Source organism: Epargyreus clarus, unplaced genomic scaffold (assembly GCF_041222505.1).
Source record: "Epargyreus clarus isolate Ecla_fem2 unplaced genomic scaffold, WU_Ecla_fem_2.2 ptg000031l, whole genome shotgun sequence".
Lineage (NCBI taxonomy): Eukaryota > Metazoa > Arthropoda > Insecta > Lepidoptera > Hesperiidae > Epargyreus > Epargyreus clarus.
In genome coordinates, this window is record NW_027332236.1 from 2,408,016 (window position 1) to 2,432,369 (window position 24,354).

Below are 24,354 nucleotides of genomic sequence, written 5' to 3' on the forward strand. Positions count from 1 at the left end.
CAACATTTTGAATTTTCTGGAAATCGAACCCAGGACAAAAGCAAACGATATTCACACGGGTGACAAAGCGACGTACGTGTACACTAAGCCCCGTGTTAGCACACGTGTGTGTGAAACTATCAAACAATTAGATAGACAGGGCTCCTTTGTGGAACAAGTAATAGCGTTTGATACGATAAAACCATTATTGGTGGGAAACTTACCAACGATGATTTGCTATAATACTTGTCACATTTGAATATAATAGTAGCTAGCGTTGTCTCTACATCCCTGTTAATTAGAGTTGATGACAAAATTTCGGAAATCATTAAAAGATGAGAGGATAAAGGCCCAAAGATACTTATCACCAAAGTTACATTAAAATGGCTTTTGAATGATTTTAATATTAGACCTTAACTAAGGCAGTTTTAAAATGAACAGAATGTATTTTTTTAGTGTAATTATTCGAAAATAACGTGCAAATTATAACTTTGAATTAAAAGTGAAACTTTAGTAAAATTTCTTAGAGTCTCAGTAACTTTGATATAAATAATATGCATATTAATATAATTTTGTCGACAAGCCATTTATTTAGAATTCTTACATAATAATAAACAGATCAAAAAGTACATTTTAAGACTGATCTTATTTGTAAAAAGAAAATATTTTGAACAACGGTGTAAGAAAGTCAGTTGGAGTATTCCAGGAAATCTTTAGAACCATAATTTTTCCACCTAAAAAAAGTTAACTTATTTATAAATAGGACATCACATTTAGACTTGTATGTAACCTTTTGTTAAACAATGACATATTTTCTTATGACTTTAAACGTGTTATTTTGAAATAATACGTATAAAAAATATTATTTGCACCAAACACCAAGAGGATGAGAGTATAAAGCGGGAGTATTATTACTGCATGTGATTACATCCACTATTCTTCTCGCGATTGTGATAAAATGAATCCTATCACTGTCTGTTAAAGTTTATCTTGTATTGAATTCCCATGTGTGCGAACTGCCAATGACGTTAAAAGTTAGATTCGTTCGTTGAAATAAGAGGGAAATGTTTGATGTGCAATTGACAGTTGAGTGTCATTTACTGATTAGCTCTCCCCCTGATTGGTTGATGACGAACGATTTATACAATAATTAGAGTAACTCGCTCAACAATGAGGAGTATGTAAACGTTTCGTACGATTATAGACTTCTTATGCTTTTATTTTCGTCGAAAAACCTACCCTGTGAACGGATGAGCGTCGTGGCAAGTATCGAGTAGCGTATACGCGCGTAGACGGGAATACAGGTATAACTCACGTCTATTTGTCTGTATTTGGAGAGTATCTAATATCTATATCAAGCAATATAGGGTATAGAAACCAATAATATTACTGAAACTGCAATAGGAAATTAAAATAGTAGATATCAATAACGTAAATAAACTCAACTGTCGTTAGCTCTAAAATCTCAAAAGGCCCGGAGGTAAGAATAAAATCTTCCTAAATCTTTTTCCAAAATTATCGAATTCTCGAATTGATTAAACAGTGTGACAAATCATCGAATTCGAAGAAATTGATTATTATCTGGCTTTTTGCTTTCAATGTTTCATGTTTACCCACCATCCGGACATAAAATATATTTCGGTTTTAAAAATTGTATGCAAATACTGTTTCTGTAAATACTTTTAACTTGCTACGGAATTGGCACTGTTTTGGTGTTAAGTAATACTGAAGATGAAACGTAAGGGTACAACTTAACAGATAGTCAAAGATGTTAAGTAATACTGAAGATGAAACGTAAGTGTAGAACTTAACAGATAGTCAAAGGTGTTAAGTAATACTGAAGATGAAACGTAAGAGTAGAACTTAACAGATAGTCAAAAGTGTTAAGTAATACTGAAGATGAAACGTAAGGGTAGAACTTAACAGATAGTCAAAAATTAACAAAAAAGAGCGTAAAATAATAAATAGTACGTGGACTGTCGTGTTTGAAAACTGTTATGATTATTAATAACTCGTCTCTCGTTCATAACGTCACAAGTTCTTTATAATATATGAAGAAGTTGACAGCAACAATAAATAAAATATTGACGTCAACGTTATGGGATACAAAGATTTATTTGTTAACTTTCCTGTTGTTTCTTAGCCTGTATTCAAAACAGTTTTCATTAAATAATACTGTAAGTAACAAGTAAGATATTCAGCATTATAATTAAGCATTACAAGTAAGATAGTAAGCATTATAATGATGGTAACATAACCATCTTTTGCATTTTTATTGTTCATATTACTTTCAGAAGAACATACATCAGTGTATTCTTTCTAAATTAACAAAACACACACTGTAATTAAAATATCATTTGAAAATTATCACTTCTTTTTCCAAATGTTGCAGGGTCTTAATTCATACAATATTAGGGTTTTAATTAATGTTATTTTAGCGTTGTCGTGATTTTAATTTGAACTGTTGTCTAATTTATAGCCACGAGATATTAGTAAGTGATATTTATTTGAAATAAACTTCAAATACTCCATCGTTACTGCATTAGTTGTATTTTTTCGAATTGACAAGAAGAGTATGAGTTGGAAGGGAGGAATAGTTTGTCACCATTGTCGGTTTCCTACACTATCCTATTTGCGGAAGGTAGTAAATATGCGAATGATAACGAAATTGCTGATACGAAAGCAATAGATACAGAATGAAATGAGCCCGAACCGTTATGTAATAATAAATCGTGTATCAGTTACAAGCTTAACTTTGCTCCACATTGCTTTCAACACGTAAATAAGACGTCACGATATATCTAGTTTAGTTTTGTTATAGTCCGCGTAAAAGTGCTAGTCCGCTCTGAATATAGAAATGAATCGTGTCGCCATAGCAAATTGTATGACTACACCTGCTGGGAACAACTAGCAATTTGGCGATAACTATACCTGAATGTGGACAGTAATGTTTTTGAATATATGTTTGTATGTATGTATGTCTCATTAATTCAAACGGCATGACGGAGTTTTATATGTGAGGTCTCGTTGGATTCGCTTAATCTGTGGGAGTAATATAGGCTGTAGCCTGTAATGTATTACATACTTTAAATATGTTCTATTGATTTGCTCCTTGGTAAAGACGTAAATGTATGGTCTACGCCAAACTGCTAGTCCGCTTTGAAGTTGTTGCGAGCAGGTGTAGTCATACAATTTGTTATGGCGATTTATTTCTATATTCAGAGCGGACTAGCAGTTTTACACGGACTATACATGCAACTCACCTGCGTCCCCAGTTGTACCCAGATGCGTCATATATCATATGACGCATCTGGGTGATTTAGACACATCTATAAACAACTGATCAAACCAATCAGGAAATAGAGGAAACCTTGTTACATTCCGAACTTTATTCCATATTTATGCCCATCACATCACACGTAAACAAAGTGTAACAACACTAGTTAAATAATTATTTTTGCGAATACCTATTAGAATTTGTAAAATGTTTGTTTTGTCAATTGTCTAAGATTACAATGATTGAACAATTGATATTTCATTCCCGCAAAAACGATAGACATTATTGAACCTTGACTTTGTTACATATTGTAGCCTTCGAAACGAGACGTAAACAAAACGTAACCATACACGTTAAATGATTGTTTTATGACAAAGTACTACATTTTAAGGCGGTTTTCGATTTTATATTTTTATAGCAAAAGATAGCCTGGTGGTTGAAGCTGTCGATTGAGGGGTCCGAGGTTCGAATACCTGATACCTCAGATTTCTCAAAGGTATGTGCGTATTAGAAATTAATTATCACGTACTTTAACGGCGTAGAAAAATACACATCATACCAAATCATACGATCAAATATCATACCAAAAGGGGGTCATACCAAAAGGGTATACCACGTGCATACCTGAGAGATCTTAAAAAAAACTTCACATGGAGAGAAGGTTGATAATGATACTTGATTTTAGCTATCACATCTGAGTGATTTGTATGTGCTTTGAATTCTAAAGTAAAGTGAGACACTGTTCCTAGTAATTAAGGACATTAGCCTACTTATACCTTCTTCACATACTATTTTTTATCATTTCTTATTAATTTCGTCATTTGTGCGAGATGTAGGTACCTACATTCACACGTTGTGATGACGTAAAAGGGTACGATCTAAGCCTTAACTGAACAGGTCCAACATTTAGGCTCTCAGGTAAAAACCGCATCGTACGATCGCCGCTACCGACCAATCAGAACGAGCTGCGCAGGCGCACCCACCAGGCCAATGTTATTTTAGGCCGTGAACACACTATCGACTTTATCTGAACGTGTACTTTTAATATGTAGAGTATAAGATTGTATTTATTCTTAGCACAGACAGTGTGTGTGAGGCCTAAGTAATATTAAGGTCTTAAACACACTATCGACTTTATTGACTTTTTTGGGAAGATTTTAAATATCTAATCATTTGATGATACTGATAATATTGATGCTAATTGCAGATGATTTCATCATTTATCCTTCAATCTGCCCATCTCTTAGAATGAGTAGGGTTTTACATTTAGGTTAACTTTTTTATCATCAACTGACGAATACAAAGATTAAATTACATATCTATTCATTTATACTTCATTTCACGAAGATAAAAAAAAAATGCGATGTAAGGCTTATTAAGGCTGAATTTGTCATATTTCTAAGAATGCTTAGTTTAACGTAACTCGGACTTTGGATATGTCTGACTTCAAATAGTCTAGACAGAAATAAAATACGTGGTTTTATTATTGCGTCGTTCTGCTAATTGTCTATGATGTCTCTGATTGCATTTATTAAACCTCAGAGATTGGAGCGTTTCGATTTTGCATTTTGAAAACGAGGATGGATTCATGCATGAATGGTGTGGCTGTTTCTGCCCATGGACATCTGTAATCAATCCCAGACCTTTTTTTTTTTTTTTCTCGAGGGGGAAACCTTCAAAAGGTACCCGACGACGTGGGAGCGACGCCGGGTTGTGTGGGATTTTTACCGCACTAAAACCCCCCCGGTGGCCGTCCTCAACGCTTGTTGGAAAACTCCGGGATCTCCGACGGAACACAACCGGAGCCCTCCAAGCGCGATGCCCCGATCGGGCTCTACCCTGGGGGAGCAGTTTTCGCTCCTCCCACACCATGTAGTGTTTACGACGGTATGCGCCCACACATACCGCCGTCCTTCCCGGGGTCGCTAGCTGGACGGTTCGAGCTCCCACTCTTGCCGCCCGCAACCCCGGAAGCCCCCTTTTAGTCGCCTCCTACGACAGGCAGGGGATACCGTAGCCCTATTCTAGTCCCGGAACTACAGGGACAAATCAATCCCAGACCTAATCTAAGGTTAGTCACAGAGGATAGCTATCCTTGGACTAAGTTGGAAAAATAACAGTTTTTACATTTAAGACCCCACTCTATAATGCACGGTGCATTATGGGTGCCATGACAACATACGAACACGAATACACAAACACCCAGAATCAGAATAGAAATTTTAATTCAACATGTACTCATATCTGGCTGGGAATCGAACCTGGAACTCACGGCATATCAGACCAGTATGATTACCGCTTTGCCTATATTTTTTACTATATTTTTTTAATGTTTTTCCAAGGAACCCTATTAAGCCCCCTATATTTGCGGGAAAGTCTCGTCACAATTGGTTTATACTTTTCAAGGTGAGTTCGACTAGTCACAATAATTTTAATGAGTTTTTAGTCAGGTAATTTTGAGGAATAGTTATTTTTAAAATTATGTAGAGACGCACATAAATTGTTTTGGGTATACGAGAAAATGTCACGCTATGCTTGCGAAGACAGATTTAAAACAAAAATCTACCTATCCGAAGTAAGACTTCCCCGGTGGAATGCTGCCAAAAATGTTCAATTTATTTTTAAGTTTATTAAATTTTTAGTATCTCTACAACAATGACATCTGCAACAAATATGTAACATTTTATGTTTAGGAATCAAGTTAATCCATGTTATTTTTACAATTTGCCGTCAACACTTTACTGTCCTGCTGGGCATGAGTCTCCTCCTAGAACGAGAAGGATTATATTGGTAGACTTCACATACCTTTGAGATCTATGATTTTAAAGATCTCCAGGTACGCCTCCTCCCTCCTCCTCACGATGTTTTGCTTCGTCGGAAAAGTAAGTGATATAATGTAATAATTTCTAATACACACATGACTGAAAATCTTAGGTGGGTGCCTTAATTCGAAATATGGACCCCCGATTGAGAGGCACAGTTTCAACAACGATCACTACTTTATTTGCTACTATTACAATTTTTTAAAAATAATGAAAAAGTAGAGCAAAACAAAACAAAATGGTTGCTTTGCAGTAAGTTTAACACAATTATGTTCCGTAAGTTACATAACCTTATAATTATGTCTACGGCAAATTCTGCAGAGGTTGAACGTCACGTTTGCAAAACTGTTCGCCGGTCGGCCTTGTCCACTCTTAAAAACTGATTTTAAATTCGACAATCAGGACGCAATCCACAATGCGTCATTATCGTTCACTCCACACACTCGCAATTGTATCGTCACGTCACTTTCATCCACTTGATTGATGTGTGTGTGACCAGTGTGCACAGAAACAATCGTTTTTCAGTCAGTTGATACCGGACCGTGGCGCGGTACGGACGTGTCGGTGTTCGCGGCGTTCTATTCGTAAATTGTTGTGCAGTGTTAGGATTACACGATCGTGTTTCTTGGTGAGTATATCTACCTTGATGTCGTTCGTTTTCGCATTGATCTTACAGTGTTACGGTCATTCGGTGTCCAGAAATAAACTTTTTGGCACAACGCGCTACTACTACCCTTGACTAACGCATTGACATTGCTCCATTGAAAATACCCGTGTAACAGCGTGCAAAATTGTTCTAAATTCAACTGACAATGCCCAAAATCTTCGTTTCGAAATTGTCTTTCGTTTCGACGTAACGATTCATCAGTGTCTTTCTATGTTAAATTATTCCAGTCAGTTTGATGTTTCTGAAGACAAACATTGTCATAGTTGTAATGCTTCTTATTGCATAATGCATACGTGTCATTCCGTTTAACAGGAAGGCACTTCTGTTCTTTTAGTCTCGGTGTAGAAGCAATTTTATTCACATTTATTACAACTATGATTGGTCGCCGTTCATTCTTAACGATATCTTTTTCTTTTGTGAATTTACTAAATAAATACGTTTGTTATTTATTGCTCCTTTTATTAACTGTTACGTTCCAATGAATATTATTGCTTTTGTTGTATAAATATAACAATTGGCAAATACCGACGTGCAGATCGGAGCCAAGTCGTCTGTTTGTATTATCTCGTAATCTGTACCTTCCAGTTTTAGAATGTTAATTAATCTTCATTGTGATACAGTGAAGCAAGTCATGGTTTGATTTTTTGTATGAAGATTCATGGCAGATTTAAGGCAATATTTTTTAGAAATATCATTAACTTATACAAAAATGGGGACAGTATTATTAATTATTACTGTTACTGTTTCTTGTGAAATTAAAGCTGAAAAGAAACTTGCAGACAAACTGATACTCGTAGTAAGTGATCACTGTTGCCTATAGACATCTATAATCAAACTCAAATTGAAATAAGTGAAGAGTTAAGGTTGGTCACAGATGAGTTATCCATGAAGTTGGAGCATCATGTAAGTGTTTCTGCTATACCGCACCCTTCACACCAGAAGAACAGAACTTAAGACTGCTGTTATAATCTAGTAATAGTTGTGAATATTTTCGCCTTTGAAAACTAATGGGTTCAACCACCTTGGATTGAACCAAGAAATGTAGTTTTAATATTAAAAAAATGATTCTGATTAACATGCAAAATCGACGTAATTTATAGACAATCGTTCATTTAATAGATTCATATAATGATGTAACTCCTATTTTTGGTTTTAGTTATTAAAATCTTGATGTTCCTATTATAAATGTTAATATATCAAGTATAGATATACATTTATCCATTCACTCGTAAGAATTCCTTTCGTGGCAAGAATACTTGAGAATTTAACATGCATCGATATCTTGTTTCTAAGTGCTATTTATGTTGATAAGTGCTCTATATTATTTCGCAGCTCTATGTTGCATGTGACTGTATATTTGCATATAAAGCGTATAATTTTAACGTTTCTAATTATCTAATTATATTTATCTAATTATATTTTGTATATGTTTTAATATGCCGGGATACGATAAGAGAGGGTCTCTAGGACCGATTTTATATTGGGCGAAAATTAAAATATCTGCTACATTTAGTTTTAGATGATGTCAAAGTATAAAATTTAAATTTAAAAAAGGCTTAAATAAATACTGAATCCAGAAAAATCAAAATTACAAAATGAACATGGTTATTTTAAATTCTCACATTTTACATTATTATCAAGTAGCTATTGAAAAATAATATTTTGTTATGTAGAGTTCTCATTAAATCCCGTAAATACACGATTTCTATAAATAATTAATTTTCGCTATTATAAAACCACTTTATTTCAAATCTTTTGCTATTAATATTATTGGGATCCGCAAGACGATGCAGGAACCCAAGCTTTCTGAGTTTAATCACGTAGTACTGTGTAAATTAATGGAATTTGGGGTCAAATGAGCTGACGCCTTAACTGTTTCATCATCTGTCTAGTTTTACTTTGTGACTTTCATCACGTATCGCTAAAATCTTACGTAGTTTCTTAAATAGTAATTGACTTAGTAGTTTCTTAATTAGTTGCATAATTCAAGTATCCATTGAATCTATGGATACTTGAATTATCCAACCAAATAGTGATGACCTTAACCATTCAAGTGTCCCGGGTTGGTCATTCATCGGCGCCCTTATCATAACGCTCGTATCATTCACGTTTTGATAATATCCCTCTTAAAACTGCACTAATTAAAAAGCTTCCGCCAGAAATTATTATAAAAACCTCGCAAATTTAACCCCAAACTCTCCCAATTCGATTTGACCCCCCCGAATATTTCGATGAAAAAAGGTTTATGTACTTCTGCAATTTGACGGCAAGGAATTTATCCCCCTAAAAATGTTTACCCAATGATTTCCCTAAATATTTTTTCCGTAAATTTCAACGGTATACCCGGAATGGGCTCCCCTGTCTAATAGATTATACCTCCATCCTTCCCATTTAAATTCGGTTCAATCAAATAGAAGTGTTACTGCTATAATACAGTGGCAGCGGCACCGCATTTGAACCATAAAAAAATAATTATCCATTTAATAATCTTATCACAGTTGAAACGAAACAGTTGAAACCACGAAGAATATTCATACATAACTAAAATTTTATCATTAATATGTCTAAGTCTTATCCACAAGTGATACATCGTCAGCAAACCAAACAATAGATAGATCAGCTGATTTTATTTGCTTGTGATATGAATCTGTAGTAATGAAGTTATCAACTCCTATTAATATTTGAGTAAAGTCTTCTTGCATCTCTTGCTCACGTGAATGCACTATATTAGTATTTGATATATGAGCATATGTTTGTGGAAACGTAATTATTTTAATAGTAATACGTTCATGGTTGAAGAAGACTTGTCTACTTTTTGTATCTGGATATGTAAAGAAATCTTTAAAGTTGATTTTTATCCACTTCGAACTGTCAGATTAATTCAAGATTTTAAACAATTGTGGTTCTTCACACAATGAAAATGCGAGACTTTAATATTGTGTTATTCTCCTCATCAGGGTAACTATATTCCTTGTGCGATTTTACCGCGGTTTTAATTTTTTAAACATTGATTTATTTACAGTTGCTGTTGGGTTCTGATATAAAGGGCAAATAAACTTGATTTAAATTTAGTCCGTTCTAACTAGGAATGGATACACTGCTTAAACTTCTTGAAAAAATTAACTTCAGGTTTTTATATTTCTATGATATACAAGTACGCAAGCTTAATTAACGTTATTTATTCTTCAGAAAGTCTAAACATACAAATTATTATTACAAAGTAATATACGTTTAATCTGCAAACAGAGTTCTCAGAAAAGCAGAGAAAATAGCTAGCTCAGAAAACAAATAGCGATCGACTTTAGCCAGGCATTCAAGGAAAAAATATCATTAAGACATATTTAGGTAACACTGAAATAAAAAAGAACTTATCAATATTGATTGTAATATGAACGATTATAGGGTGTATAAGCTAGCCCAACTGTTTGCTTTATCAAATCAAATTAAATCAATTTTTTAATTAAAAATAGGTCCTTTACAGAGCACTTTTTGATTGTTAATACAACTACCACCACTTCACACTTATATACATAGATTCATTCTTTGCTACTAAACTGACTCCGTTTTAGCATGCGACCTCGCTGTTAACTGATGCCTCCCTTCACTCAAATTTTCCTATCATCCATCTCTCGGATGCTGGTCAAATCTTCCTCTCAAACGTGACTGTCATCAGAATCTTCCGTGCAAACACGTGACATGTAATAATTTGTATGTGAGATTAATCCCTTATCGATTGAGTATCATAAAATCTTATCTCGAACTAAAACGTGCTCATTGCAATTTGATATACTACATTCTCTGCATAAGAACTTTGGACTTGCTGATTTATCGTCAGTTTGCGACTATACTTTGACCCGTGTAGTAATAGCGATCTATTACCTATAATTGTGATTGTGATTCGTAATATCTTCTGCAGTATTGGACTTAAAATGGGTTTGTATTTTATTTTGTTTTATATGTAAGTTTGTTCAACTAGGTTAATTTTTTTCAGTAGAGTTAGCGTTCAAAATTTGGTTACTTTTACCTCAGTTTTTTTAGTTTTCATAAAAAAAATTAGTTTGATCAACGCATTATAGATTATAATGTCAAAATGTTAATGCTTTATTTATTCTACAATATACATATATAAATACTTTATTACTTTAATACTATTCATATTATATCTTACCATTGATGTAATGGCAATATACTGTTGAACATGACCGTGAATCTCTAATAGACACAAATGATAAGAATAAACTAAATGGTTTACACCGGAAACTGGATGTATACATCGTGAACAATCATGTTCTATCTAAATAAGAGATTCAAGAAAGTTAAATGTTAAATAGATTTCAAAAATAATAGAAATAAGTCGTGCTTTTCGTGGAATAATTTGGCATTTTTGAATTTAATTAGTACCTTATTTGTTATCTATGTTTAAACAAACGGAATTGAATAATAGTAGGTACGTCAGAAATATTTATGTAAAATATTTCGTATAATAATTAGCCGCTACTATGTACCACATATATGTACTATGTACTACATACCAAAAACAATTTTGTTGTGATTTCTATTTTTGTTTGCTTAATGAATGAACAAGCAGTTTCAATTCGAAAAATTACATCGTAACAATTTGCTAAAATTACGAACCAACAAAAACTATCTTGTTTTAATTTTATCCTATCTTATTACAATAAGCATGCTATTTGATAATAATAATAATATGATACTTTATTGCCTCAATATACAATACAATAAGAATTACAATTAAGATTTACAAAAAAAGAAACAAACATAAGATTGTAGAGGCAAAAGGAGGTGGCTCAGCGTTTGCTGACACAGAGTCAGGGTTCCGTGCAGCGCTGTTTTTCAGCCACATCCTTGTCCCTCAGATGTTAAGTGGGAATAAGTTTAATAATGTTTTGTCTTCCCCCTTAACATTAAAAATATTTTAATAGAAAGGGTCAAAAAATGCGTAGCTGGAGCTGCTAATATATCTCACCTATCTTCACCTTTCAAAATGGTTGTAGCTACATACAATTCAAAAGGAGTTATTTAATTTATGACTTTTGAATAAATGTATGAAAGGGTCAATGTTATACCTTTGTAGTCTGCCAATCATTCTGTGATTATACTCCATTATATAAATGATTCCATACATGTGATAATTTATCTAAATTACTAACTAATAGATATAAATGAAAAGGACAAACTGGACCGATAACTAGATATATCCGGCATCGTACTGAAGATCAAGGCGGTTGAGATAAATCTGTTGCTAGTTTCCTGTCAACATTATAGACCTTGAACCGGGCATACGTAATACATTTCAATTTATGTAATTAAATTTTATTACGCCTTTACCTGTCGAAAATTTTCGATATTACGTTATATCCTTATCCTTACTAATATTATACTTTATACTTTATATTTATTCTTTTATACTAATATTATAAATCCGAAAGTAACTCTGTCTGTCTGTCTGTCTGGTTGTCTCTTCTTCACGCCCAAACCACTGAACCGATTTTATTGAAATTTTGTACAAAGATAGTCTGAGACCCGAGAAAGGACATAGGATAGTTTTTATCCCGGAAATCCTACTTGAACTAGGAATGGCGATCTAAGATCGATTAATCGGAGAATCGATCTTTTGGACCCAAAACATCGATTATTTAATCGATATTTGTAAGGATTGAATCGTAAACTATGCATTTATGTCAGTATGTTATATTATTTTCTTTTAAACGCGGGCGAAGCCGCGGGCATAAACTAGTTATATTATAAGTTAAAGTTACGTTACGGTAAGTTACGTTATATTATATTATAAGTTTACGGAGGGACATAGGTTCCCTATGTGTGTTCTACCGGCTTTACAATGGTGAGTGTTCCCAGGAACTATTTAACCTGGTGCCTACGTCACCATTCCTCCATCGCACCACTCGCCGAATAATGAAGTTCCATCCACACCAACTAGACTCGTGGCGGTCCTCCACGGTTCGGTTTGCACGGACGTTCTTGCCGCGGACGTGCAAGATGTGGAATGAACTTCCTTCTGAGGTATTCCCGGAGCGCTATGACATGGGGCTCTTCAAAAAAGGTGCAAAAAGAGCTCTTCTTCAAAGCCAGCGATGCAGTGGCGACTCCTCTGGTGTTGCAAATGTCCGTAGGCGACGTTAACTACTTTCCATCAGGTAGTACGTCTGCTTTATCATCAGGTTCAAATATAAAACAAAAAAATATTAGATAATTAATCGTCATCACTCAAGATTGTAACAATATACCTATTACGATTTGTTATTATTTATTGAAAACATAATATTTTCAGAGTTTTAAGGTGTTAAAACTCTAGTTAGTTAGTCTGTTAGTTAGACTCCTATTTCTGCCTAATAACAGCAGTGTTAAGCGCTGCTATGTTCCGGTTTAGAGAGTAAGGAAGAAGGAGAAGAAGAGTATTTATCCGAAGCGTTCCAGCTTAGTTATGCTATGCTTGTTGATTCGAAGTAATAAAAGTATCTCTACATAAAAATACCATTCTACGTAATATACATATGCGTGTTCAATGTACTTACATATATGCAAAGCAAGTAGCTTTAATTCGATCTAATTTTCCTGTTATTGTCGCCCACGGAGCTCCTTAAGTCATTCGGACAAATTGATTCATTCTATATATAGTCCAGGCTTTATTGTGAAGGCCTGGTCTAATTATAGTTATAAATGATTTTATAATTGAGTTATATTGTTCCATCATTGATGCCCCATTCCTGGGTATGGGTGTCCTGTCAGACCGAGTTTTTTCAGGCCATAGTCCTCCTCACAAGCCAGGTATGATTTTGTATTATATGAAAGTAGTTAACGAGCATGCAGTCCACCCAATGGTCAGTGCCGCTCTTGAATATTTATAATGAATCCCAGATAAGTTTAGAGTAGAGTAGTAGAGTCCTATCTAAGGACGGCCACAGATGCGTTGCTAGTCCTGATGACTAAGTTGGAACATCTTGGATAAGTATGTCTTTTACCTCACCATGCAAATTAACAGCAGCTCCTAATACTGCTGTTATTACGTAGAAATAGGTGTGGAGGTGGTACCATCAGAGTCAGACAACAAAGGGTTCTACCACCTTCACACATACTTTTCACACCTTTTGGTTTTTAAATATATTTATTAAATTTTATAGCTTACACGGCATGGTACAATTTTATTATTCTACATTATGAAAACCATAGTCATTACAGTGTCAACGAACCTACGAAAAGGTTCATTCACTTTCGATATTATTTTAGTAACGCTATTAAATTTAGGTTTGCATATTTCTTTTATAACTACATGCAATTTCTTATTTATCTTATAATATATAAAATTCTCGTGTCACAATGTTAGTTACCGTAGGTACTCTTCCGAAACTTTACCGATTTTCACCAAATTTTATATGCATATTCAGTAGGTCTGAGAATCAGCTACTATCTATTTTTCATACCCCTAAGTGATAAGGGTTCATCCTTAACATTTTTTTATTTATATGGCAACACAACGTTTGCCGGGTTAGCTAGTAAATCTATATATACCTTTAAGGTATATATAGATTTACTTCATTTTAGTATACCTATATATATAAGAAGCTAAAAGACTTACACATAAATATTTTATGGCGTTACATTGGTCACGTAAAATAGAATAACACGTGCAATGACACCAGTTTGCAGCGTCGTATTGCAAGCGAGATGCGAGTAGCGAGGAAAATATCAATTAAAATTGTTGAAGTCATTGGTGAAGCGACTATGACCCGGGGATATTAAAGCACTTGTCTTAGAGCCAGCGACAAGACAACACTTATAGCTAATGAGAAAGAATGACTAGCAACTTATAATATCTACCGTGGTGTGAAGTGTTGTGTTGAAGTTGTGTAATTATAGGGCTTAGTAAATGATGGCCGTATTTATGGGTGCACGTAAGGAGTTGTAATACTAAATTATATTCTAAATAAAAAAAGTTTTTCGTAATATCTCAAAATATTACTGCCAACAAATAGGTTAATAATCTAACCCATCGATGTTTGGATATTTTTTTCTGTTTTGTAATGGCCCCTTCCTTGGGGAGGCAGTAGCCCTGCTATACCTCTTCTAAATCCCGCACTGGCCCCATCGCTTGTGTAGATGTGTGGCGTCTGGCGGCAGTAGCCACTTACCATCAGGTGGACTGCGCGCTCGTCTGCTACTCCTATATTATAAAAAGGCTGTTAATTTTACAGTTTATTAAGCTAGCTGGCGACGTGTCTATAGTATATACGTTCTTAATGGAATATTTCCGGCCATGCAAGAGATATTGCCAAAATGTGTATATGCGTCTCACACCACCCATTAAGGACACACCCACTCGTAAGCGTCAAACATGTAATTGACAATGTCATTACATATACAATGTATGCACACATGCACATTGCACAATTCAAAGCGGAATTTGCAATTTTTTCGCAATCTGCGAATAAATTGGCAGCGTAGCAAAGTTTTTTGGATATTCCTATGTAAGGTACGCCGATGAGTTAGAAATAAAATATGTACTTTTTTATTTTCATCTCAGAAATAAATAGCATTAAAATTGATAATCGATTACGATCACTATTTTTGTTATGTAAAGTTTAACTGATTCTGAAAGTCGTCGAAATCGACTAAGCTGTTTCGATAAGTAAAGATAAGAATAATTATTTCGATTTTATAAAGATAAATTCATGATAATCGGGAATATATCGGGTATATTCTTACATACGCTGAGGCAAAGATCCCTTACCTTTGTCCAGCTGTGGGATAGTAATAGTTCTTCATTATATATGGAGCATATATGTATGTATGGGGTCGGTTGCAAGTGCTGCAACCTTTTACATATCCCACTGCTGAACAAAATCTCTCCCCACACTTGCACAGGCCTTTTTTTTTTTTTTGTTGACGAGGGGGAAACCTTCAAAAGGTACCCGACGCCATGGGAGTGACGCCGTGTTATGTGGGATTTTTACCGCACTAAAACCCCCCCGGTGGCTGTCCTCAGTGTTTCGTGGAGAACTCCGGGATCTCCAACGGAACACAACCGGAGTCCTCCTAACGCGATGCCCTTCTATCGGGCTCTGCCCTGGGGGAGCAATTTACGCTCCTCTCACATCCCCTGGTGATTACAGCGATATGCGACCACACAAAACCGCTGTCCTTCCCGGGGTCGCTTGCTGGACGGTTTGAGCTCCCACTCTTGCCGCCCGCAACCCCGAAAGCCCCTTTTAGTCGCCTCTTACGACAGGTAGGGGATACCGTAGCCCTAATCTGGTCCCGGTACTACAGGGACAGCACTTGCACAGGCCTAGAGCAGTACAAACTTACATAATGTCAATTATTGGAAAATCCCAAGTCGGCATACATTTTACTTGCATAGACTGGCAAATGTCCAAGAAATGGCAAAAATTAGTTTAATCACACCATACTATATTTGTCATTCAAAACATGGGTTACGTTGGAAGGTGTGATCGGTGGAGTTGGAAAGTGGCCGAACCACGTGCAGCTGCGCACGCGCACACTCCGGCCACAGAGCGCATATAAAATAGAAATGACACCCACTACTCTTAGTTTGGACGCCAATGTCGGTTAGTGCACATATTTTGTGCGTTTGAAGTATAAGTTTTGTTTTGTGACTGAAGATTCTTTAACTACCGCAAACTATAACGATTAAGATTTATTTTTAAAAATGCTGGACTTGAACCTAATTTAAAGTACGGTAATAAACTTGTCAAATATTTTCTTGCTGATTAGTTACTATCGTTAAAAAGGTGAGTTCCATATTCAATTCCGTCAGTCATATATTTAATTCTGCACATTTACATTTCTTTTTTCAATTCAAAATCATTGTTCGTCGAACTTAGCTTAAAATGATGTGTGATTTAAAATTTAACGTCACTCTTCTAAGGATTTTATTTTCTTATTATAATGAGAGACTTTATGTCCGTCAGTAACTAGATTTGAAACATCAAAGTGAAGCAAAATAAAACAGTTAAATAATTCATCAGTTTCAAAGAAAAATTCAACAGACAGACTGCCAAAAAATAGCGCTGCTTAGTCACAAATCCACGACAATTTCATACTTTGAATTCTCAAATGCATGTTCTCTTACATTTGTCACTTGCCACGCCCTCTGCCATTTCTATCAGCACGTACTCTGTGGCGTGCGTGGGGGTGGGGCGGTCACGTGTTCACGTGACACCTGCATTCGAATTTCAATTTATGTCTGACGTTCACGACGTCTTTTCGTTTACGTCGTGTCATTCTTGACGGAAATAAACACTTGTCTGTCTATTAACTGTCGTCAGCATAGGAAAATAGGTGTAGAGTTCCATTTGGATGAATAGTTAGAAAATAATTATGGTCTAAGCGCATGATGGCCTTTACCCTTACCATGAGTTTTTACGTTTTGACAAATATGACTGTTTTGGTATTTGTTTATGTATTTGCTCATACAATTCCCAATCGGCGCCCCTAGCGAATTGTATCAGAAGTGTAGTGTACATTTAATGCTTAAATTGACAAAATGGCGCTTTATGTTTTGTCTTTCTTTTTTGCGAACATGTGAGGTAGACAAAAAGACTTGAGCACTTACTTACTGTTACGTTTACTCAGTCTACTAAGCAAACGGAACAGAATAATGGATTGAGTAAACGTAACGTAAAATTGTGGCATGTTTTGAAAACTCATGGTAAGGGTACTTGTTTCTAAATGTTCTTAGAGATCTTTTACTCTTGATGTTCACGATGTTTTGAAATATATGCAGTACAACTGATCTGAACTGCTATTGACTTGTATCTGTAATTGTGGTTATGGTGTCACAGAACCCGTTAGATTAGAACAATATAGAGCTACGCTGTTGTAAAACCATGGTGATGGAAAATAATATGTAGGGGTTTTTAAGTCTATCCCTGTAGTTCTGGGACAAGAATAGGGCTACGGTATCCCCTGCCTGTCGTAAGAGGCGACTAAAAGGGCGCTTCTGGGGTCGTGGATGGCAAGAGTCGGAGCTCGAACGGCCCCAGGAAGGACGGCGGTATGTGTGGTCGCATACCGTTGTACGCACCAGACGGTGCGGTGAGCGATAGCTCACCTGGGCGGAGTCCGACGGTGCAATGCGCTAAGAGGACTCCGGTTGCGTTCCGTTGGAGATCCCGGGAGTCCTCTACGCAGCGCTGAGGACGGCCACCGGGGGGGGTTTTAGTGCGGTAAGAATCCCACATAACCCTGTGTCGCTCCCACGGCATCGTGTACCTTTTGAAGTTTTCCCCCTCGTGAACAAAAAAAAGGGTTTTTTAGTCTGATCGAAAATGAATTTGTAACAAGTTGCTACGTAGGTAGTTTATAAGGGTAAGGTCGTTCGTCGACCGCACTGTCACCGAGCCGATACCGAGAATGAGATTATTTCGGGCCGATTTTAATATGCCCTGACGGCGATAGTTTGTCCACCGCGACCGATATCGGCGGTTTATTTTGTTCCAGCTGTCATGCGTGTGACGGCTGTGTGGACAAGTTCCAATGTGTTTTATATTGCCGGTACATCGGCCTGTCAAAATCTCGGTGCCGATCTAGCGGTCACGCCGATTTACTCGAAATATACATATGAAATAAACATACGGACTTGGCTGCAAGTGCTACAACCTTTTTTATACCCCACTGTTAGACAAAGTCTTTGCCCACATTTGAGGCAGGCCTAGGACAGGACAATCTTACATAACGCAAAGATCAAGAAGCAGATGAGCTTTATTGGTGCAACCTTTTTTATTATCCCACTTCTGGACAAAGTAGAGGACTAGGTCCGTGGCAAAGTGTGGGCATAGGTCCACACTTGCGACAGGCCTAAAGCAGTACAACAGCGGCGGATGACGGTGCTCGGGTGACGGACAAGCGGCTATATTAAATGTATGTACGCTACTTCGGCGCCGTCATTAATTATCGGTATCGGCTCGATGACGGTGGCGGTGGACAAACAGAGAAAGGGTACCTTTACAATTGGAATACGCAGGCACCGTCGTCACACCTATTTCTGCCCCATACCAGTGTTAAGCGCTGCTATTGTTGTTTAATCGGTGAAGTAAGCCGAGGCGATCTAAATTAGTCTTAATTTTACTTAATACGAGTAATTTATTAATTCGCAACACATCTGTCGACATCATTTGCTTAGGAAAATCCCAAATTAAATTCCACCATTACTATTAAAATCAGAATTACCCTACATTAATATAGTTATTAAATTAGTATAACATTGTTTTAAGTCAAGCGCCTCTGTTACTTAGATATTAGGCTGAGTCTATTAATACGGTTACCGTACGAATAATTTATAATTATTAATACGGGTACTGGACAAACAATTTATTATTATCCGATTCAAACCGGTAGATTTTGAGAAATCTCAAAAAAACTACAAAAAAAATTTTTTTGAAATTTTTTTTTTAATAACTTTTAAACGGCTCTACCGATCGATTTTAGAAACTAAGCTCTTAACATCAAAAAATGACGTCAATCGCCATCAGCCCGTTCGAAATCAATTTAAAAAAAAAAAAAACCTAACCTAGCCTAACCTAACCTAACCTAACCAATTGAATATTTATACGAATAAATATATTAAAAAAAAATGAATTTGTCACATTGTTTAAAGAAAAAAAAAATTGAATAAATGTACGAATAAATATATTTAAAGAAAAAAAATTGAATAAATGTACGAATAAATATAATTTATTAGTCCAGTACCTGTACAAATAGTCACATTGTAGATATTATGTTCATTGCATGCAGTGTTTACCTATAAGTGATTGTGCATTTAGCTATATTATAGGTTATGTTGTAAGAAGTTATTGTAAGAATGTAACAATGTTTGGTAAACCAAATAATTTTTTTTTTTTTTTTTTTTTTTATAATATAAGAGTAGCAGACGAGCATGCAGTCCACCTGATGGTAAGTGGCTACTGCCGCCCATGGACATCTGTAATCAACCCCAGATAGGATTAGATATTCCTACCTGAGGTCGGCCACAGATGCGCCGCTACCCCTGAGGACTAAGCTGGAACGCCTCGGAAAAGTCTGTCTCCCTTACCACACCCTTCAAACCGGAACACAGCAGCGCTTAACACTGCTGTTATTAGGTAGAAATAGGTGTGGCGGTGGTGCCGCCGGAGTCGAACCACAAAGGGTTCTACCACCTTTATAAGGGTTCTACCACAAAGGGTTCTACCACCTTTATAAATAAATAAATAAATAAATCTGTGGTCGTCCTTAGGTAGGACTAACTTTATCTACTATCGTTTATGTTTATGGATGGAAAGTGTTCCAACTTAGTGTTCGAGATTGACTCGATGAGTCCATCATCATCATCAAACCATTACTGTCCCACTGCTGGGCACGGGTCTCCTCTCATAATGAGAAGGATGATTGATGAGTCCATATTGATTACAATCCGTGGTCAGTGTGACCACTTATCGTCAGACGCCCGTACTTTACAAAACATGTTCAAAACAGGTCCAAACCCAAGGTTGGCGAAGGTAGCCGCAATCTTCCAATTGATACGGTCAATTGGCTGACGTGCCGGCGGATGGAACACTTGGCATGCCGTATATAACCGGTACGGAGTGTTCTGTGATCTTTGGGACAATTTTGTGGCTTTAACCTGGTTTGAGGCGCCCAGTTTTTACACGATTGTGGAGGGGAATGTTAAGCTATGGCATAGCTTTTATCGCGGGCTTTGAGCGCGGCGACCGAATCGAGAAATTCCGTAACGAAAATTAATAACACCTTTGTTGGATATCAAGTCTCCAGGCAACCGAGTTGTTGACTGTCAATAGAAAAATATGGATATAATTGAATAAATTATTATTTTACATTCCTTATTATTTTATTTGATATTCGCGACGAGATGAACTAAAAAACAATAAGAAAATACGAGCCACATTACGTGGGTTAATGAAACGAACCGAAAATTACATTTCGGGAATAGAAAAAATTGACAATGAAGAAATAAATATACGACTGAATTCTTTACAAGAAAATTTGAACAAATTCTACGCGATTCAAGAAAAAATTGAATGGCTTACAGAAGAAGAAAATTTAGAAGAGGAAATAAAATACAGGTACGAATTTGAAGAAATGTATACAAAGTTAAAATTTAAATTTTTGAATGTACAAAAAGAAAATAATCGGCTTATACCTGAATGTTCTTTTATATCGGCAAGAGCGGAAGTTTATTTGATAAACTGTTAACTGTCAAGGCACGCTTGAGACGTACACCTAATACGAAAGGGTTATCACCTTATCAGTTAATGTTCGGCAGAGAGGTAAGAACCTATATGCATGCCTTATTTAAGAAATCCGCCCCACTATCCAGATTACATTACATTACAATGCACCGCCAACGAAGGAGTTCGGACAAGGTGATAAGGTACAAGTCCGCAGTTACACCAACCCAAGAGTTAAATGGGAGTTCGGAGTCGTCATCCGAAGATTAGGTAGACTCCATTATGAAGTCAGAACTGAAAATGGCGTACTGATGCGCCGTCACCTTGACCAAATGCTGCCGGCGCCTCTGGTGGTGTAAGTGAAAATAGCGGTGGAGGACTGTTGGATATCAAGTCTCAAGGCAACCGAGTTGTTGACTGTCAATAGAAAAATATGGATATAACTGAATAAAGTATTATTTTACATTCCTTATTATTTTATTTGATAACCTTAATTCGTCAACTTGAACAAAGATGGCAGTAATACACATTTTTTTATAATCCGTGCGGAAATCTTAAAATTGCGTGAAGTATATTTTATATTCCCATTATAAAATTCAAAATTATATTACCACATTATCCAAATAATATGTTTTATCACCATAAGCTATGTTGAATTCTGGATTAATAAAATAACGTAAAAGAGTGTTTGTAATTTTTAAACGTACAATTAGAACTGACAGACTTGACAGTACAAAATCAAAACGCCATTATGATTTATGGTACAAATAATTTGTGTACAAAGTGTTTTAAATATGAACAACCAGCAATATAAATGGATCAATGCGATGTGCCTGTAACATTCGGCCAAATGTTACACATCGCATTGATCCATTTATATTGCTGTTTGTTAATACTTTACGTCTCTTATTAAATACTTTTCTATTTTATATTTTAGAATGTTCAGTCTTGCTTGGAGTTATGAAATGTCAGCTGATATTTGCAATGTCTTATATAATGGAGATATGATAAATGTTGATGATTATGGAAGAATATATTGTATTTCTGGAATTCCTTCTGAGCGTTTTCATAGCATAAAAAATGCTATGCAATAGCTTTACCGCGGCAGTCTCCGAGTGCCACACGTATTTTTTTTTTAACGTTTGTATGTATGGATGTGTGTGTTTTTTTATAATATAGGAGTAGCAGACAGCAGATCTATCTATTGAATTCTATTGGAACGTAGCTACTGCCGTCCATGGTATATGTATGCGAAAAAAGATCTAATTTGATTAAAATTCTCCTGTGATCGTATCACAGGGATACGTCACATGCATATCACAGTCAGTTAGGTAGAGTCGCAGTTTCCACCTATATTGGCTTGATTGGAAAATTGTCGCCTGTTTCAACGCTTGGTTAATGGAAAACACGCATTGACATTAGAGATGTGCCGAGTCAGGTCGACTCGAGTCTCGAATACCAAAAATGGCCGACTCGGCACATCATTAATTGACATCCGCACTGACGCGTGTTGTGACAAGCGTTAGGGCTTATTCACACTGAGTGCCAATTCAGTTATTCGGGCGTTTCGATTTAACAGATTTTTTAATGAAGTGAATATTTCATAAGCGGCGTTGTGCACTCTTTGTGATAATTAAAAAGTAAACTCGCGTCAAGACACGTGGCCTGATCGAAAATTCGTAAGACGGCAAAGCAAACTGCAAAAGTGAGTCCGGTGTCAGCATAAAAAATATGTCAATGGGTGTTTCGAAAGGTTTCACTTCTCAGCTCTCCCCGAGTGCAACCCTTAGATTTTTTTAAATGGTGACATTGTAGCATTGCATTACCTACCGTAAGAATTTAATTATATACATATTAAAGATTACTTAGGATTTATTAATAATTTATTTAAATGCGATACGCAAATACTTTTTTTATTAATTGTACCAGAAAAGCATAACTTATATTATGCATATATATCTGATTCATAATTAGGTGTCCAAAATGTAAACAAAGAAATGTCATTGTCAAAATTCGATGAGATGATTCGATTCGAGGTATTGCAAACCTTAACAAATTAACAAGAAACGAAAACTTTTACAAATTTCAACATAAAACAAAAACTTAATAACTGCACACAATTTAAAAAAAACGCACTATGAAAACTAGAAAAAATTCGACTTCGATCACGATCACGAAAATGAATAATATCAACTACGAAACTTAAAAATGGCGGCACAAAAAATGTTTTGGATGCCGATTGTGTGACCATTATCACAATTTAATTTTCTCTCATAAATCTTGTTTTTTATTATTATTACTGTATGAAATGAAATTGAGTTAATATAAATATTGGAAAATGTGAATTGATTTTAATTTATTTAGACTATTATTTTATTATCGATGTATTAATTTAATATTGTCAAAAATAAGAAACTACCATTTGACACATATTTTCTTGATAGGTCAACACCTTTGTTTACATTTTGGACACCTAATTATGAATCGGACTATAGAAGCACACATACGCTTTTCCAGATTTCTATGTTCTTTCTAGTGCGTCTGATTACTAAGCCATAGTGATGTGTTCAGGTGCAAAAATCAGCAATTTTATTTATAGAACGCTTTGTTACAATAATAATAACGAACGTGTCGGTGTAATGTTTTGCATTGTTGCCATTTATATGCTGATTAGTTTATTTAAACATTGTTGCTTAGTTGTTGGATATCCGCTCTGTCCATAAATAAACACAGGTAGGTAGTATAGAGGATAAATGTGTAACTGCAGGTGTAGATATAGTAAGTCTAGCTAGTCCCTGACGCTGTAAGTGGTGAATTTAGATTAAGTTAGAATTGTGCCGAAGTTATTCGCATAAGAATGTATTGCAAATTGATGTCAAAAGTTATTTTCGAGTCGATATGGATTTATAACACGCTTTTATTTAATAAGTGGATGGCCAAATTCGAAATTTAAAGAATAGCGAAAGAAGTTCTAAAAGTGTTGGACCTGATTTTTGATAAATAAACATGACGTAGATTAAAAAAACTTTTTTTTTCTAATAAAAAAGAGCAGTTTGAACAAAGCAAAACTAGTTTATAAGAGTGCCTAACATTTTGTTAAGTGTACCCCTAGGGTTCGTTTGAATTGTCTCTATGACATAATACTTATATAATATAGTTTATTTGGGTCCTCCCAAACGCTCCTGCGCAAACTGCTCCCCCAGAGCAGAGCCCGATCAGGGCATTGCGCTCGGAGGACTCCGGTTACGTTACGTCGAGGATCCCGGAGTTCACCACCAAGCGCCGAGGACGGCCACCGGGGGGGTTTTAGTGCGGTAAAAAGCCCACATAACCCGGCGTCGCTCCAACGTCGTCGGGTACCTTTTGAAAGTTTCCCCCTGGAAA

The 24,354-nt window shown here is 35.8% G+C and overlaps 1 protein-coding gene across 4 annotated transcripts in view; it reads left to right on the forward strand.

The window, feature by feature from the left end:
* The window catches only part of Treh-2 (trehalase-2), an 83,226-nt gene that overhangs the window by 16,351 nt on the left and 42,521 nt on the right, over window positions 1-24,354 (forward strand). For 3 of the 4 annotated variants that reach the window (XM_073089649.1, XM_073089651.1, XM_073089652.1), the window contains exon 1: window positions 6,573-6,706. The exons of the other annotated variant lie outside the window; for it this stretch is intronic. The gene's annotated coding sequence lies outside the window, so the exon portion shown is untranslated. Of the gene's footprint in view, window positions 1-6,572; window positions 6,707-24,354 lie in introns of those variants that run through there. 4 annotated transcript variants of the gene reach the window in all.